We start from the raw sequence: 17,010 nt of genomic DNA on the forward strand, positions 1-17,010 counted from the left end.
TACAATAGATCAATTAGGTAATTCATAACAATATCCAAGAAAGCTCTGTTACTGGAAAGAACAACAATGGAGGAAAAAAAGACCCAATTGTTATAATCTTACAACGGTAATTTAATAGAAAACAAGAAAATCTTTGAACAGACAGATCAAATCAGATTCATGGACACCAGACATGTGGTTGCTTTCTTTCCATTGTAAAATCCCTTCTTTTCTTTCATTTGCTCCCCTTAATGATGATCACATTAGTGGAAAACTTCCAATGATGTAAAAAAAGGCCATTCAAACTCATTTTAGCCTAAAATTGGCAGAACTAATGAAATTCACTCTACTTGGCCTCGAGAGAGGCACTTGACTGGAGCTTTTGGATGTCCTTTAATACACCTTGTGATGTTTGTGAAATCATTTGCTCTATATTACATGGAAAATGCCTATATAAAAGAGAAAAGTACATTTAAAAACAGTACCAATGTATTTTACACATCTTGGTATTGTTCAATAATTACGAAAAAAAAACTAATTTATTGCACTTTCTTCTCAATTCAAAAGAAAACTGACTCGTAAAGTACTAAGATGACATCTTGTACAGCAGCAGACCACACAATGAGTCGTTCACTAACAGTCCTTGAAAATACAGCAGATGCAGACTGCCTTTCCAGCAGCACATAATGGCCCACCTCACACCGACGGACCCTTTGAAGACGGGGCCTCAGCAATTAGGAATTTAACAATGACAATTTGCACCCTTCAGTCTTTTTCTTTCCAGGCAGCAAGTGAGTCTTATTCCACTACAGTCCTGCCAGCGTCTCTCTATAATGACCTTCGTGAAGGTTTCAAAACCCTTTAATGCCAGCTGAACTGGAAAGCCAGATCAATACGACAAGTACTAGAGTTTAACTAGCGACATTTTCAGCCAAAGTGAATTTCAAGCACATTTTTAGGCAGTAAATCTCTTTTTGAAATTAAGAGAAGAGTGTTAATGTGGGAGTCCACCACAAGGGGGTAGCAGAAAGTGAAAGGTTTTGACTAAACGCTGGGGACGCTAATTAAATGGGAAATGCATTAAAATGCATCTCAAAGGAAACGTCTTATTCTGCCACCAGAACCCATGCAGACTCTGGGTCCCTCTGAAGACCTGGTATTACATTTCTTACTCTGACCGTACATTCCTTTCGGGAAATTATAATAGCACCAGTTCCTGAATGTCCCTTCGGACTGCCAATCATACGACAGTAGCCACAGGCAAAGAGCTTGACAGAGACATCGAGCCCAAGTTACTGTCAACTTCAGAGATGTGATATGGAGCTGAACTCTGCAGTTCACCTTTCTCTAGTGTAACTGTATCCGAAGGGACATTTTTAATAGTAGACCAGCTTAGCGAATAACCGCAGGTCAAGAGGGACTCTATGAGGTTTTAATTGAACCGGCTAGGCCGTATTTTGGATAGGACAGCAGTCGCAACCATGCTAATGTATGAATGAGCAGAAAAAAGTGACATCTTAAAGTCTGGTAAAGCAGAGCCTGGTAGTCTTTCTTTCAACAAATGGCCAGTGAAAAGACATGATAATGTTAACGAACCACAGGCAGTGCACCATATTCATTGAAAGTGCCATCTAAGATCATCAGGAGAAAGCCAGGGATTGACTAACTCTATACAATTAACTTAATGTGCAGGAAATGTCAGTTTAATAATGAAAGTCGAAAAGGTTTTGATTGAAAATCATACATTGGCTTATAGTTTTAGGAACGCTTGACAGTTGTTAATCTCTTCCATTACCAGTTTAAGAAACTTTCAGCCAGAGGTGAAAGATGATTCGCCCCACAGATTTTTCAAAACGTACCATCAGCACAAATACTTCTTTCTTAAAGGACAGATTTGCGGGTTTGTGCCGGCAAAATGTGTCCTCAAGACGACCCCATCATTCTCATTCAGTCTCGCCTCGTATGAAAAGGATCTGACAGTCATTATCTCTTCTCTTAAGGTGAAGCACTGCATTACCCAGTATTGATTCAGGAACTGCTCAGATAAACAAGTCAAGGTACACTGAAAAAAAATCAAAGTAATAATGAAAAAGGTTTCCGTTGTGCGGTTACGAGGAGAATGGCATCTATAGTTTCTCATGTCTTAAACAGGTTTTCCTCAGTGAACTGTGTTTCTGGATCTCTCCCTTTCCCTTTTTTCGTACAAGAGCCTCGGGCGTAACCTACCACATTCACAGGAACGGGGCGAAGAAAATACAGGAAGCTTTTGTTTCCATACCTGTGAATACTGCTCTATTTCAACAAGTCAGTGGGAGCGATTTCTGTGTTTGTACTTGACCTGGCGACAGATATGTTCCTAAACAATGATAGACCACAATGCTTTCTTACACTGACAGATCTGTTGAAAATGTTGAAATATGTCATGATACCCCAAGGCCCACATGCAGAAACCAAACATCCGTTGTTAACAACAAAACCTCTTGAGTTCCCCTCATTACATTTGTGACATGCACAGAAAGGTCTAGCGAGAGATCAACCTGGGTCATGTATGTTATTTCCTTCAGCGACAAAACTGCATTTCAGCTTCTACATCCTTATTTTGCGTCTCTACGCTCACCCATCGCCAAGTGCCCGCACCTCGTCTTGATTCATTAGGAACAAGCCTTATCACGTAAATATTTCACCTCTCCCTCAAACAAAAGACTGTCTGCATTTGTTACCGAGCTGTCCAAACAAGAATTACCATAGACTAAACAGTCGTCATTTGCAGATGAGCAAAGGTGAGAGTGTGAGACTGCGAAATTGGAGAAATTGCATAGAGGAAAACAATCCACCCTGCAATGGAGGTGTCCTGCACTGTTTATACAGATACAACATAAATACCCCTCTGCCCATATACTAATAAAAAATAACACACGTTGTGCACTTTTCCCAGCATGGATTACTGCTAAATGGCCAGATAATGTATTTCAGACAAGGAATTTCATGGAGTTTTTGAATACAGATGGAAGTAAAATAGATATAAAACAGATGCTTACTGTGCAATACCCAACTTTAATACTTAAAGGTTTTAAGAATATTTTACATTTTACCCTATTTTCTCATTTTAATGTTTGTGTGTCATATATATATATATATATATATATATATATATATATATATATATATATATTATATACACACATACACACACACATTAATATATATTAAAGTGAATAGTGCAGTAATGTAATATTAATATGTAAAATGCAAAATATTCTTAAAACCTACTTAAAATTGTGTAACATTTTAAAATATATTAAAACATAAAACAGTTATTTTAAATAGTATAGTAATAATATTATTTTGCAATATGTACTATTTTGTTGAAGCAAATTCAGCCTTGGTGAACAGAGACTTATTTTTTTAAATTAATGTAAAAAAAAAATAAAAAAAATAAAAATAATACAAGTACACACCACTGAAGGTCTCTGGAGCAAAGCTAAATTTTAGACTACAAATGTCTAATTTAACAAGAATTCAACCACAGGTGAGTCTAATTATTCATTACACAGGTGTCCAGCAGACAGCTGACTATAAAAAGGTGTTAAAACCCCTTCCCATTTCATGCTGTCAGCAATGGCACCACATGGAAGAGAAATGTCACAAGACCTGAGAAAGAAAATAATTTCTTTACACCAGAAAGATGAAGGCTACAAGAAGATCAGCAAAGCTTTACTTATCAGTCAGAATACTGTAGCAAAAGTGATACAAAAAAATTTAAAAAGATGCAACTGCAACCATCTCACAGAGACGTCCAGGTCGTCCACAGAAGTTAACACCTCAACAGGAGCGTCTTCTGATGAGAAGGGTTGAAGAAAATCAGCATGCAAGTTCACTGCAGTTATCTAAAGAAGTAGAAAGCCAAACTGGGGAGACTATTTCCCGTGACACAATACGGCGTACACTGCAGAGGAATGGCATGCATGGGTACCGTCCACGAAAGAAGCCTCTCCTAAAGCCCAGGCACAAAAAAAGCCCATCTAGAGTTTGCCTGGGCCCATGCTGACAAAGATGAAGACTACTGGGACTCTATACTCTGGAATGATGAGACCAAGATAAATGTTTTTGGAACTGATGGCTTCAAAACTGTATGGCGTCACAAAGGTGAGGACTACAAAGAAAAATGCATGGTGCCTACAGTGAATCATGGTGGTGTCAGTGTCCTTATGTGGGGCTGCATGAGTGCTGCTGGTGTCTGGAGCTGCATTTCATTGATGGCATCATGAATTCACAGATGTACTGCTCTATACTGAGAGAGAGATGCTACCATCACTCCGTGCCCTTGGTCGTCGTGCACTTTTCCAACATGACAATGATCCTAAACACACATCTAAGGCCACTGTTGGATTTGTGAAGAAGAACAGGGTGAAAGTGATTCAGTGGCTCCTGATCTGAACCCAATCGAACACCTATGGGGAATTCTGAAGAACAAGTTGAGCATCACTCTCCATCCAGCATTCAGTCTCTAAAAGAGCTCATTCTTGAAGAATGGAAAAAGATTGATGTTGCAAAATGTCGCAAACACACACACACACACACACACACACACACACATACTAAAGCGAAAAGTGCAGTAAAATGTAATATTAATATGTAACATATTCTTAAAACCTATTTAAAGTTGGGTATTGCACAGTAAACATCCATTTTATATCCATTTTACTTCCATATGTATTAAAAAATGAAATACATGATCTGGTCATTTACGAGTAATCCGTGCTGAGAAAGGGGCACAACGTGTTTTTTTTTTTTTTTTTTTTGGTGGTGGTGGTGGTGGGGGGGGGGGGGTTGTATATGGGTAGTATTTCTTTTTCTTTCTTTCTTTCTTTTTTTTGAGTGACAGATGCAACAGAAACATTAGGTTTTGCTTTAATGACATCCGTTCACACAAACTCCACAAGTTATCCGGTATGATTTGAATTCCAGGTTTAACTTAAACTATGATCTATGTGGTCTAAAACGTCTGGACTCTGTATATTTAATATATAAGGTGCGGTTAAAGGATTCCAGTGCAGGATATAGCTTGTTCAAAAGTTAGCATTCATCAATGGCCCGACCTGACTTATAAACCAAGAAATGAACAAGGATTTTTACAAAGATTCAAGTCAAGGTGAACCACTTCAAACGACTCAACCCAGCAAAGCTTATGCTAAATCCTGAAAAACTCCAAGCTCAAAACAAGATTACTGCGCAGTGGACATTCAATACCTGACAGTGGGTGGTCGCCTCAAATCTAAAACAAGTGTTCTTCCGTGGACAGGCTGCATGGGGTAGAACACGCCACCATGGTCTTTTACTGATTGAATGTTTACAAACCATTTGGTTGCCCTTGGTATAAGCATCAGCCTCTAATTTCTGATCTAATTTGTTTGTGAATGTTTTTGGTTGGAATGTTGTCTCACTATGAGAGTTTGCATGCGTAAGCATGGCTCGTGTAATCTGCCAAATCAACACTAAATAAACCGATTCAGTGGGTTACAGTGTATTATCACACATGCCAACATGCATCTGGAGCACTCAAGGAATTACATAATGATGCAACGAACTGGCCACAGTAAACTTCAAAAAAATATACGAAAATCATCCAAAAGAGAAACTAGGTCAGAAATTATGACCAGAAAACCACAACTTTAACCGATACAGAAACGTTTGTACAACATTATGGGTACAGATGTGTTTGTTACCCAAAAATTATTTTTGTTTTTCTGCACATCACAACAATATGTGTGAAAAATGCAAGATCTCTGTGTGAAACTGAGATTGTTTAAAACCAATATTACATTGACCAACACTAGCTATGTTTCCATCTACATATTTTTAAACGAGTTTTGGGATATTGCATTAAAAATGCTGGACGGAAACACCAAGATGTGCATAAACAAATGCAGTCAATTGATTTGATCCAATAAGAAGACATGCTCATAAACTATTATAGAAACGCAGTCATTCACCGAATAAATCCCTCAATGCTCAACAACAAACTCACATGACTTTGCCTCAACAGTGGATGTGATTGATAACTGGACTAACCAGCAGACTCATTTCATTGCACAGCATCTCAAATGTTATTTTGGTTATTCTGAAATGCCAAAGAGCCAAAGTCTGTCATCAAAATGGCTGGGTATAATTTCCTTCCAGAAGTGTCTCACACAATTGCATTCCTAAACACCAGACATCCGCATCCAAACGCAAGATGACATGACAGCGTTTTATGCATTTTGTCTGCTCTGAGGCACAATTTATGATGTACAAAAAAAGAGCCACAGTTGCTTCCCTGATTGCAGCAAATTCCATTATTATTACAGATGTTTTGTGCCAGTTTCCCAGGAAGTGACCATTTTGTTCTCTGGAACACATAGTATGTAAAATGCGCTTTATTTGCAAATGTTATTATGTGATGTTCCAATTAGATCACCCAAAAATGAAAATTAGTCCATGATATCCTAGTTGTATATGACTTTTTGACTAGGTGTATCTTTTTTCAGATGAACAGAATCAGAAAATATCCTGGCTCTTCCAAGCTTTATAATAGGAGTTAATGGGGCCGTGGGGGGGGGGGTTTGGGGAGATATGGGGGAGGGTTTGGGTGCAATTTTGAAAATTTCTCTTTAAAATCTCCCTTTTTTCGATTTCTAATTCGTGATCAGTGTTTTGTTTTGCTCTATCCTTTGCGATTCCATGTTTGTCAATGCGTCATGTGTCGGGTACGTACGGCCGTCTGCCGGAAGCTAGTTATTATAGCTAAAAAAGTTTTAAATGTGGATATTTTCTTATAAAAACCCATCACTTTGCTTCAGAAGGACTTTATTAACCCCCTGGAGCTGTATGGATTATTTTTATGATTATTTATGGATGCATTTTTTTGGGCTTCAAAATCTTGCCACCCATTCACCACCTTTCAAAGCTTGGAGGAGCCAGGACATTATTTAATATAACTCTGATTGTATTTGTCTGAAAGAAGAAAGTCATATACACTTGGCTTGAGGGTGAGTAAATCAAGGGATAATTTTCTTTTTTAGGTGAACTATCCCTTTAAATATGCAACTTTGGATGGAAACATACTGTAGCTACTGACATGCACAATTAAACAGCACAAAAACAGTTTATTCAATCAAATTTTGGGGGGTTTGTCAAACCAACTGAAGGACGGTAGTGTAATCATTTACAGGTTAATAGAATTACAATTTTTTTATAACTTATTTTTTGGGGGGGGGTTTTGTGTGTGTGTGTGGGGGGGGGGTGTTGACCAAGAAATTTTGGTGCATCATTCGTGTTAAATATCAAGAATACCCAACAGACGCTGCCACGGTACAGATCTTTTAGTTTAACACTGCGGTACAATATCAAAGGAGAAGCGCTCTGGCTTGGAGTTGTCAGCAGGGATCTTTCAAGCCCAGACTAGAAAAAAACACTTTTTTTTACTTTTCCTCCCGCAGTGCATTTATGCCAGCCGAAATGATGAGGAAAATGTAAAAACAATTAGACATGGAGAGAAGGGGAATATTTTGTGAATGAGAAATGACTACTGGAACGTAAATCCGACACTAAGCGAAGGGTATGGCCAAATACATTTACGCTGTCAAAGGCAGACGAGTATAAAAAGAGACACTGAGGTATACTCCACACTGACATCATTTTAGCAGGGGTCATTTTAGAGCGATTAAAGGATCCGATACCTTTTTGTGGTCTTGCATTCATCACAGTAGTGTATTGACTCCTATAGAAACCTGCACATAACCAAAACATCATTAATCTTCAGAAAATGTGACTGAATATTTGATGATTGAGCTAAAAACAGTATCTAAAAGGCATCAGTGCCTGTAACACTGTATTGTAAAACTCAAGATGGTCCAAATTCGGGCTAAACCAGGCATCCAGTTTCAAAAACGGGTGGATATGGGCAGGTAAGAGAGTCTCTTTCTTTCTCTTTTCTAAGGAGCAGCTAATCTCCTCTCAGGTTTAGAATCCTCAGCTGGATGCTTTGAGGAGAAGGAAGTGAGGGGTGGGTAAACTGCAAGGCTCTCACAGGAGGGATTAGAGCAGCCATATATCATTTTGACAAGCCTTTTCAGCGCATGACAGGCCACTAGGCCCCGTGTGTGAAGGAGATCCTGTGACACTTCCTGTCACTCATTGGCTAGGCACTGATAGGGCTAGAAATGACCTTTATCACACCGTCAGATCACCTTACTGACACTAAGGCACATGTTAAAGAATTGTTATAAAGACCATCTATACATCTATGTGGTCAGATTTTGTTCTATCCTAGTTTACTCCTCCCTTACAAAACTGCCGTGTGGCTGCTAGCATCACGTTTCCCTCAGCCTTGAATTAATAAGGAAAACTTTGCATATTACAAACATGCTGTGGAAAGACTGAAAGATATTATTTGTTTAATGAGGCCTGTCGTTGTTTACATACAATGAATCACGCAAACATCTCTTTGCTGTCTACGTGGAGGGTGATTAGTGAGAAATACTTAAGCAGCTTGGAGGTCCATAACATGGAGGTTTGTGTCTTAGCTTCACTGAAAAGTGTTGAAAGACTGAAATCAAATCCTGTCCTATAAGTAATCTATCACTGACCAAACTGGAAATAACTAAGGCATGTTAAGCAAGTAAGTACAAACCCGATTCCAAAAAAGTTGGGACACTGTACAAATTGTGAATAAAAACAGAATGCAGTGATGTTGAAGTTGCAAATTTCAATATTTTATTCAGAATACAACATAGATGACATATCAAATGTTTAAACTGAGAAAATGTATTTTAAGGGAAAAATAAGTTGATTTTAAATTTCATGGCATTAACACATCTCAAAAAAGTTGGGACAAGGCCATGTTTACCACTGTGTGGCATCCCCTCTTCTTTTTATAACAGTCTGCAAACGTCTGGGGACTGAGGAGATAAGTTGCTCAAGTTTAGCAATAGGAATGTTGTCCCATTCTTGTCTAATACAGGCTTCAAGTTGGTCAACTGTCTTAGGTCTTCTTTGTCGCATCTTCCTCTTTATGATGCGCCAAATGTTTTCTATGGGTGAAAGATCTGGACTGCAGGCTGGCCATTTCAGTACCCGGATCCTTCTTCTACGCAGCCATGATGTTGTAATTGATGCAGTAAATGGTCTGGCATTGTCATGTTGGAAAATGCAAGGTCTTCCCTGAAAGAGACAACATCTGGATGGGAGCATATGTTGTTCTAGAGCTTGGATATACCTTTCAGCATTGATGGTGCCTTTCCAGATGTGTAAGCTGCCCATGCCACATGTACTCATGCAACCCCATACCATCAGAGATGCAGGCTTCTGAACTGAGCGCTGATAACAACTTGGGTTGTCCTTATCCTCTTTTGACTGGATGACATGGCATCCCAGTTTTCCAAAAAGAACTTCAAATTTTGATTCGTCTGACCACAGAACAGTTTTTCACTTTTCCACAGTCCATTTTAAATGAGCCTTGGCCCAGAGAAAACACCTACGCTTCTGGATCATGTTTAGATATGGCTTCTTTTTTGACCTATAGAGTTTTAGCTGGCAACGGTGAATGGCACGGTGGATTGTGTTCACCGACAATGTTTTCTGGAAGTATTCCTGAACCCATGTTGTGATTTCCATTACAGTAGCATTCCTGTATGTGATGCAGTGCCGTCTAAGGGCCTGAAGATCATGGGCATCCAGTATGGTTTTCTGGCCTTGACCCTTACACACAGAGATTGTTCCAGATTCTCTGAATCTTTGGATGATATTATGCACTGTAGTCGCGCTCTGACAACGGCAGTGATGTCTCGCGCTTATACTTCAATGAGTGCTAGACATCACTGCCATTGTCAGAGCGCGTTCAGACCTCACTAAACGAGTGCTGAACGCAGTTGGACATAGTGGTGTATTAGAGGTAAAAAATTATATAAATACTGTTCGGTTTCTCGCAAAAACCGATCGTTTCGTGTCTTAGGACGTCAATGTGTCGTCATGAGCTGCAGGGTTTAATTTGGATTTGTCTATGCAAGTTTTTTCGACTCTTATTGATTGAGTTCCCATTCACTCCCATTATTTGAGTGACAGACAGCAACGGTTGCAGTTAAAAATCATCTTTTGTGTTCTACTGAAGAAAAAAAGTCACCTACATCTTGGATGCGCTGGAGGTAAGCAGATAAACATAAAATTTTCATTTTTGGGTGAACTATCCCTTTAATTAACTTCCCTTGTGTATTTAAGCCCTGAGTTTTCCTTAGTTCCTTGTCTAGTGTTAACATTATGTTTATGTATGTAGTATGTACATAGTGCTGTGTTGTTTCTGGTAGTCATTAAAAGTTTGTTTAATTTTCTCACGTCTCTTTTGGATTACCTAGTCAGCAGCTCACAGCAACAGACACTCTGCAACCCTTAAACTGACCTTTCCATTTTTACTACTGTTCCTTTAAAGTGCCCCTATTATGCCTTTTTTAAGGTTTCTAATATTGTTTTGGGAGTCTCCTTCAACAGGTTTACATGCATGCAAGGACAAAAAAACACTTTCGTTTTCTCATAATATACATTTAATTTCACCTCATAGGGCTCTACAGTGCGACCATTTCGCTCGCATTTTTGAGTAAAAATAACTGTGTGCGAGTTTGCATAAAAATATTTAGGCGCACCAGTGAGAGTGACCTAGTCTGGGTAAACCCAGCCTGATCTGCCGGCGATTTGATTTCGCTCGGCAACTCAGTCTGGAAACCCGTGCATTCACTTCTGCTGCGCTCTTACACTTTTGCGGGAACCAATCACAGACTGGCTTATCCACCTTGCTCGCTATTGGCGGGTATAACACGATGACGATAGAGAAGCGACGGCAAGCAGCTTTCAAACTCTATCTGATCTACCCGTCTCTCCAAAATAACAATGCACAATCACAGTGACGCCGATTGTGTTAAACATTTACCTTATCTGAGAGAAATGTAGCAGAGCGTTGATCCGCAATCTCTTCATAGGAAGATTACAAAAGGCGATTGATGAAACACAACGATTCTCTGCTGTTATTTTGGTGGTTTGCTTCACGATGTGAGTACAGGACTCGTTTACTTCAATGCCCCTTGATGGTAGACAATATTTTTATTATTTGTTCTATATGTTTCATCTCCCTGCTTCTTGAATCTCGTGCCTCCTGAGCTGACTGGAATTCTTTTTGGTTGTCATGACAATGACGTAGTTTAGGGCGGCTATATTCCGCGTTCATTTACACTGAACCAGAACAGTATCAGAGGACTGTTTAACCTCTCGACGATGCTGAATGGCTTCTTTAGTTAGCAAACAAATTGCTCGAGTGGGTGTAAATACCGATCACTTTCATGTTTTTTTGCACAACCTGCAAAAATCGCTCGATGCTGATTGAGACACGGTAAACCTGTCTGGAGTTTTCGCATCGCTCTGCAAAGTACGTCACCCGAATCGTTGATCTGATTGGTTGAAGGACTATCCAATTGCGTGACTAATGCTCGTTGATCACGCCTCTTGTGCAGTAGGAAATACATAGCAAACTCCCCAGACCAATGTTCAATTTTAAATTGAGCTTGGTCTGGTGATAGCCAGACTAAGAGTGACCCGATTGATTCACATGAATAGGTCTATAATACAATCTGAATAAAAAGTACCATTCACAAAATGCATCCACACTGAACAACGGTTATGTTTCGAACTGCAATCGGCTGCTTTTCATACCTTAATTCAAAGACTTTGCTTCAGTCAGCACAGCAGAGCAAGTGCAAAACATGTGCGCAACAGACTACACTTCAAAGATTGTTTACAAGGTGAAACGGGTGATACGCAGTTACTGTCTCATGATGCTGATGTTTCAGCCAAATTAACTGGAAATACTACATTTGGATTATCATAAGCAAGGTCGGAAATTAACGGGGACATGGGGCAAAAATACCTCAAAAAATTCATAAAAAAAAAAATAAAAAAATACACACGCACCGTTATGAATGCCCGTATTACTTTCGCTTTTAGTGGCAATTCGGAGGCGGCAATTGCTTGAATGGTGGAAGGGTTCATTATTTATTCTTAATTAAAAAAAACACAACAACAAAACAGTACAATGACAAACTTGCTTAAATATGCGCTTTTACATTTCGCTTTGCAACCAAATCTTCACCCATCGTCTTGTCATTCAGAAAGGTGAGGCAAAATGGGTGAAGTGAGGTGAAATATGACTCCTGCTGCTGATCTGTGCTGTGACTCTCATTCGGCTCACTGAATTGAGCAGGAGCGTTCAGTTTTAAACTGTAGTGTCTGTTCTCTAACTAAATGATTTTAATTACTATAAAAACATCAAAACAACAGTGGGGGGCAGTGCTGCGGCTGAACACCGGTAACACAGTCGATCGCAGCAAGCCTAATAAGTTAAGTAATAAAACACGGGTATACTCCTGTTTCTCTGAGTATTGGCATGATCGCAAATGTGATACTTACTGATCTTATTGAAGTCCAGTAAACAAGTTGATATTAAAGGATTAGTCCACTTTTAAATAAACTTTTCCTGATTATTTACTCACCCCCATGTCATCCAAGATGTTCATGTCTTTCTTTCGTCAATCCAAAAGAAATTAAGGTTTTTGAGGAAAATATTCCAGGATTATTCTTCTTATAGTGGACTTCAATGGACTCCAAACGGCTGAAGGTCAGCTTCAAGGGCTTTAAACGATACCAGATGAGGAATAAGGGTCTTATCTAGCGAAACGATCGGCCATTTTCAAAAAAAAATACAACTGTTTATGCTTTATAAACACAAAATATCGCCTTGAACGTACTTCCTGTTTCCACATTCTTCAAAATGCTTACGCTGAATGTCCAACGCCTTCCCTATTGTACTTACGGAAAAAACGAAACTGGCGCCGCGTTCGTTCCGTAAGTAGAATAGGGAAGGTTTATTTAAAAGTGGACTAATCCTTTAAGTGACTTAACTAGCCACAGTACTGTGTCAGTGAGTTTTGCTTTATTTTTTTGTGAAAATAGTTTCAAACAAAGCCACACCAGAACTGTTGCAAATCTCCAAGCAACGGGGATTTCGAATGAATCTGCGTTTTCAACGACTGAATGAATGACTCGCACATTAAGATTTACCGCCACCTACTGGTGTATGGAAGTAAATTAATGCCAAATGTTTTTGAAATAAAAAGCTTGTTGAATTGCTCTAACTGAAAAAAAATATGCATTACATTAGCTGTACTTGCATTTAGATGCACTGTATTTTTAAGGCTTGCATTTTTATGGGATGAAATTCAACACAGTCGTATATTTAAGCTGTGAATATTTCAATTAAAAATATTTCACACACATTTTCATTATTAAAAATTAAATAATTCATATTCACATTTCAAATTTCACTTCCAAGATATTTATTCTGTTTAAAAATACAACCTATAAAATTCGACTAGCAATTTTCAGTCCATTTTATTTCACTTTACAAATTCGCTTCCACAAATTCAGTGGCTCAAATTCGGAGGAAAATTCAACATTTCACATCCGGGAACTGCAGGAAGAGCAGTAGAGTGCCGATGCATCATCTCTATCTGCTGTTAGTCTTCTTCACCAGCAGGTGCCGCTAGCGGCTGTTTAGGAAGACCAAAGCAACGCTAGTAAGTCATTCATTCATAAAAACGGATTTACAGAATTAGAGCAAGCGGTAAGTGAATGTGTGATGATTATCAGGGCCAGTATAAATGCAGAAAAGCTGATAAAGACACAAAAGCTGCATTTATGTTTAATTCAGTGTCTTTACGCTTACTTTCCCTGTGTAGCTACAGCTTTCTCTCCAGTGAACAAGATAACGTTATTGCCCGATGCTGGTGTATAGATCAAACGTTAAATCTGAGATAGACATATATTTCTCTCTGTTGTTTAGTTTCCTTAACTTTGTATCGCAGCGCTGTGTTGTAATACTAGGGCTTCCCTCATCCGTCATAGCTGCTATCAGGACATATAAACTCTTAACACAGCTTAATGGACTCGTACAGTGATATAAAAGACCAAACTCGCACCTCATTTGTGATGTAGGTTAGACTATATAGGCTCCAAGAAAGCAGATACTGGCATAAAGTTGATTTGACGCTGAACGTTTGATTATGATATTCGCAAATTTAGGGACTGTCTCTAAAGTTACAACATTCTGTATTCACGTTTCTACCTTCTACCAAACTCTTGTAGACACACATGCACATATACATATTCAAACACACCTCACTCAAAGTACATGCATATATACTATTTCTTTTTTTTTTTTTTTTACACGTTCATCACACAATTTTTTTTACTTTGTTCATTTTTTATTTTACCTGATCATAGATTATCCTGCTTATACAAATTTTAAATAAAATTTAGAAATAAAATTAACTAAGCAGAACTAATTGTGTGATGAATGTGTAAAAAAAAGAAAAAGTATATGTGCATGTACTTTGAGTTGAGTGTGTTTGAATATGTGTGTGTGTGTGTGTGTGTGTGAGAGAGAGAGAGAGAGAGAGAAGGGTGCATCACTCTTCGACCTGGCACCTATAGATGAACACTTCACAGGTAGTTTTGGTGATTGTAAATCATTCTCATCAAATGCTATTGAGCTTTAAATTATGGCATTTTTTTGTATGATCCAATACAGTAGTGAAATACATAGCAATCTTTACATATTACTTGACAGTTTATTTGGAAACACTTTACAGTAAGGTTCATAATGTATTAACTAATGTGAACTATCCATGAGCAACACATTTGTTGTTGTATTTGTTAATCTTTGTTAACGTTAATAAAAATACAGCAGTTCATTGTTCATGTTACTTCACTGTGCATTAACTAAAGTTGACAAATACAACTCTTGATTTTAATAATGTATTAGTAAATGCTGGAATTAACATTAACAAAGATTAGTAAGTGCTGTAGAAGTGCAGTTCATTGTTCGTTCATATCAACTATTTAATATAAAGTGTTACCTTTTATTTTAATAAACATCAAAAATCTAAAAGGTTTGCATTATACCTGACACCTAGATGAACAATTTACAGTTGGTTTTGTGACTAAGTCATTCTCTTTAAATGCTATTGAAGATAGAAACGTGAATACAGAATGTTGTAACTTTAGAGACAGTCCCTAAATTTGCGAATATCATAATCAAACGTTCAGCGTCAAATCAACTTAATGCCAGTATCTGCTTTCTTGGAGCCTATATAGTCTAACCTACATCACAAATGAGGTGCGAGTTTGGTCTTTTATATCACTGTACGAGTCCATTAAGCTGTGTTAAGAGTTTATATGTCCTGATGGCAGCTATGACGGATGAGGGAAGCCCTAGTATTACAACACAGCGCTGCGATATAAAGTTAAGGAAACTAAACAACAGAGAGAAATATATGTCTATCTCAGATTTAACGTTTGATCTATACACCAGCATCGGGCAATAACGTTATCTTGTTCACTGGAGAGAAAGCTGTAGCTACACTGGGAAAGTAAGCGTAAAGACACTGAATTAAACATAAATGCAGCTTTTGTGTCTTTATCAGCTTTTCTGCATTTATACTGGCCCTGATAATCATCACACATTCACTTACCGCTTGCTCTAATTCTGTAAATCCGTTTTTATGAATGAATGACTTACTAGCGTTGCTTTGGTCTTCCTAAACAGCCGCTAGCGGCACCTGCTGGTGAAGAAGACTAACAGCAGATAGAGATGATGCATCGGCACTCTACTGCTCTTCCTGCAGTTCCCGGATGTGAAATGTTGAATTTTCTGCCGAATTTGAGCCACTGAATTTGTGGAAGCGAATTTGTAAAGCGAAATAAAATGGACTGAAAATTGCTAGTCGAATTTTATAGGTTGTATTTTTAAACAGAATGAATATTTTGGAAGTGAAATCTAAAAGGTGAATATGAATTATTGAATTTTTAATCATGAAAATGTGTGTGAAATATTTTTAATTGAAATATTCACAGCCTAAATATACGACCATGTTGAATTTCAGCCCATAAAAATGCAAGCCTTAAAAATACAGTGCATCTAAATGCAAGTACAGCTAATGTAATGCATATTTTTTTCAAATAGTGCAATTCAACAAGCTTTTTATTTCAAAAACATTTGGCATTATTTTACTTCCATACTGGTGGTTTTATTTTCATATTTACACTATACATTGAAATTTTAAGTAAAAACAGTCTTTTTTTATTTTATTATTATTATTACTAAATTCAAAAAATGTTGTCTGCGCGCGCAATAAGTGGGCAGGTAATAAGCTAATGTTTCAATGTGACGTCACAACAAAACAGCGTGGGATTTGTTTTACAAACGACTCGTTTAATTGACTCAGAGTCGACTTACTTTTGAGAGACAATAACTTTATATACGGTGCACTTTCAGATTTAAAACTTTGCAGGATGTTTTCATTCACTTAGAGCTGTTGCACACTACATGAAAGGTAATTTTCAAAAATCCATAATAGGGGCACTTTAACAATTTTATATGCGAAACGAGCAACAGTTCTGTTTAAGCAGACTGCATTTGTCTATTGTTGTGCCTTAGTTAAAGTTCATATCAAATGTATGACCAGTTCATGCATCAATCAGTATTTACAGTATGTTTCATAAAGCATCAAGCTATTTCATCTTAAGAGATCAAGGAAAATTAAATTGCTTGTGATATGACCCTTTTAAAGTTTCCCAATGGTGATCATCAAAACTTGATTTTGACTGTATGAATGATGCCAGTGGAATAAATTCAGTGTAGTATTAGGCAATGGAAAGTCTATATATTTAACCGTTGGCTCATCCAAAAACCCTCAGGCGTGACTTGCAGCAGAAAACGTCTGACAGTTTCATCGACATGCACTGCATCTCAAAAACGATCTGGATAAAATACTGAATTAAGAGGCACGACCTCTAATTGAAAAAACTTATATCATATATGAAGGTAGTTGGACGGGTCAGAACTCACAAAGCGAGTCTTGGCAGCTATTTTGTGAAGCATGAATAAGCGCATCT

At 38.0% G+C, this 17,010-nt stretch overlaps 1 protein-coding gene across 1 annotated transcript in view; it reads right to left on the bottom strand.

Annotated features, from left to right (window-relative positions):
* Positions 1 to 17,010, bottom strand: part of crppa (CDP-L-ribitol pyrophosphorylase A) — a 39,757-nt gene that overhangs the window by 4,074 nt on the left and 18,673 nt on the right. The window lies entirely within an intron of this gene.

The sequence above is a fragment of the Megalobrama amblycephala genome, linkage group LG16, assembly GCF_018812025.1.
Source record: "Megalobrama amblycephala isolate DHTTF-2021 linkage group LG16, ASM1881202v1, whole genome shotgun sequence".
Classification (NCBI taxonomy): domain Eukaryota; kingdom Metazoa; phylum Chordata; class Actinopteri; order Cypriniformes; family Xenocyprididae; genus Megalobrama; species Megalobrama amblycephala.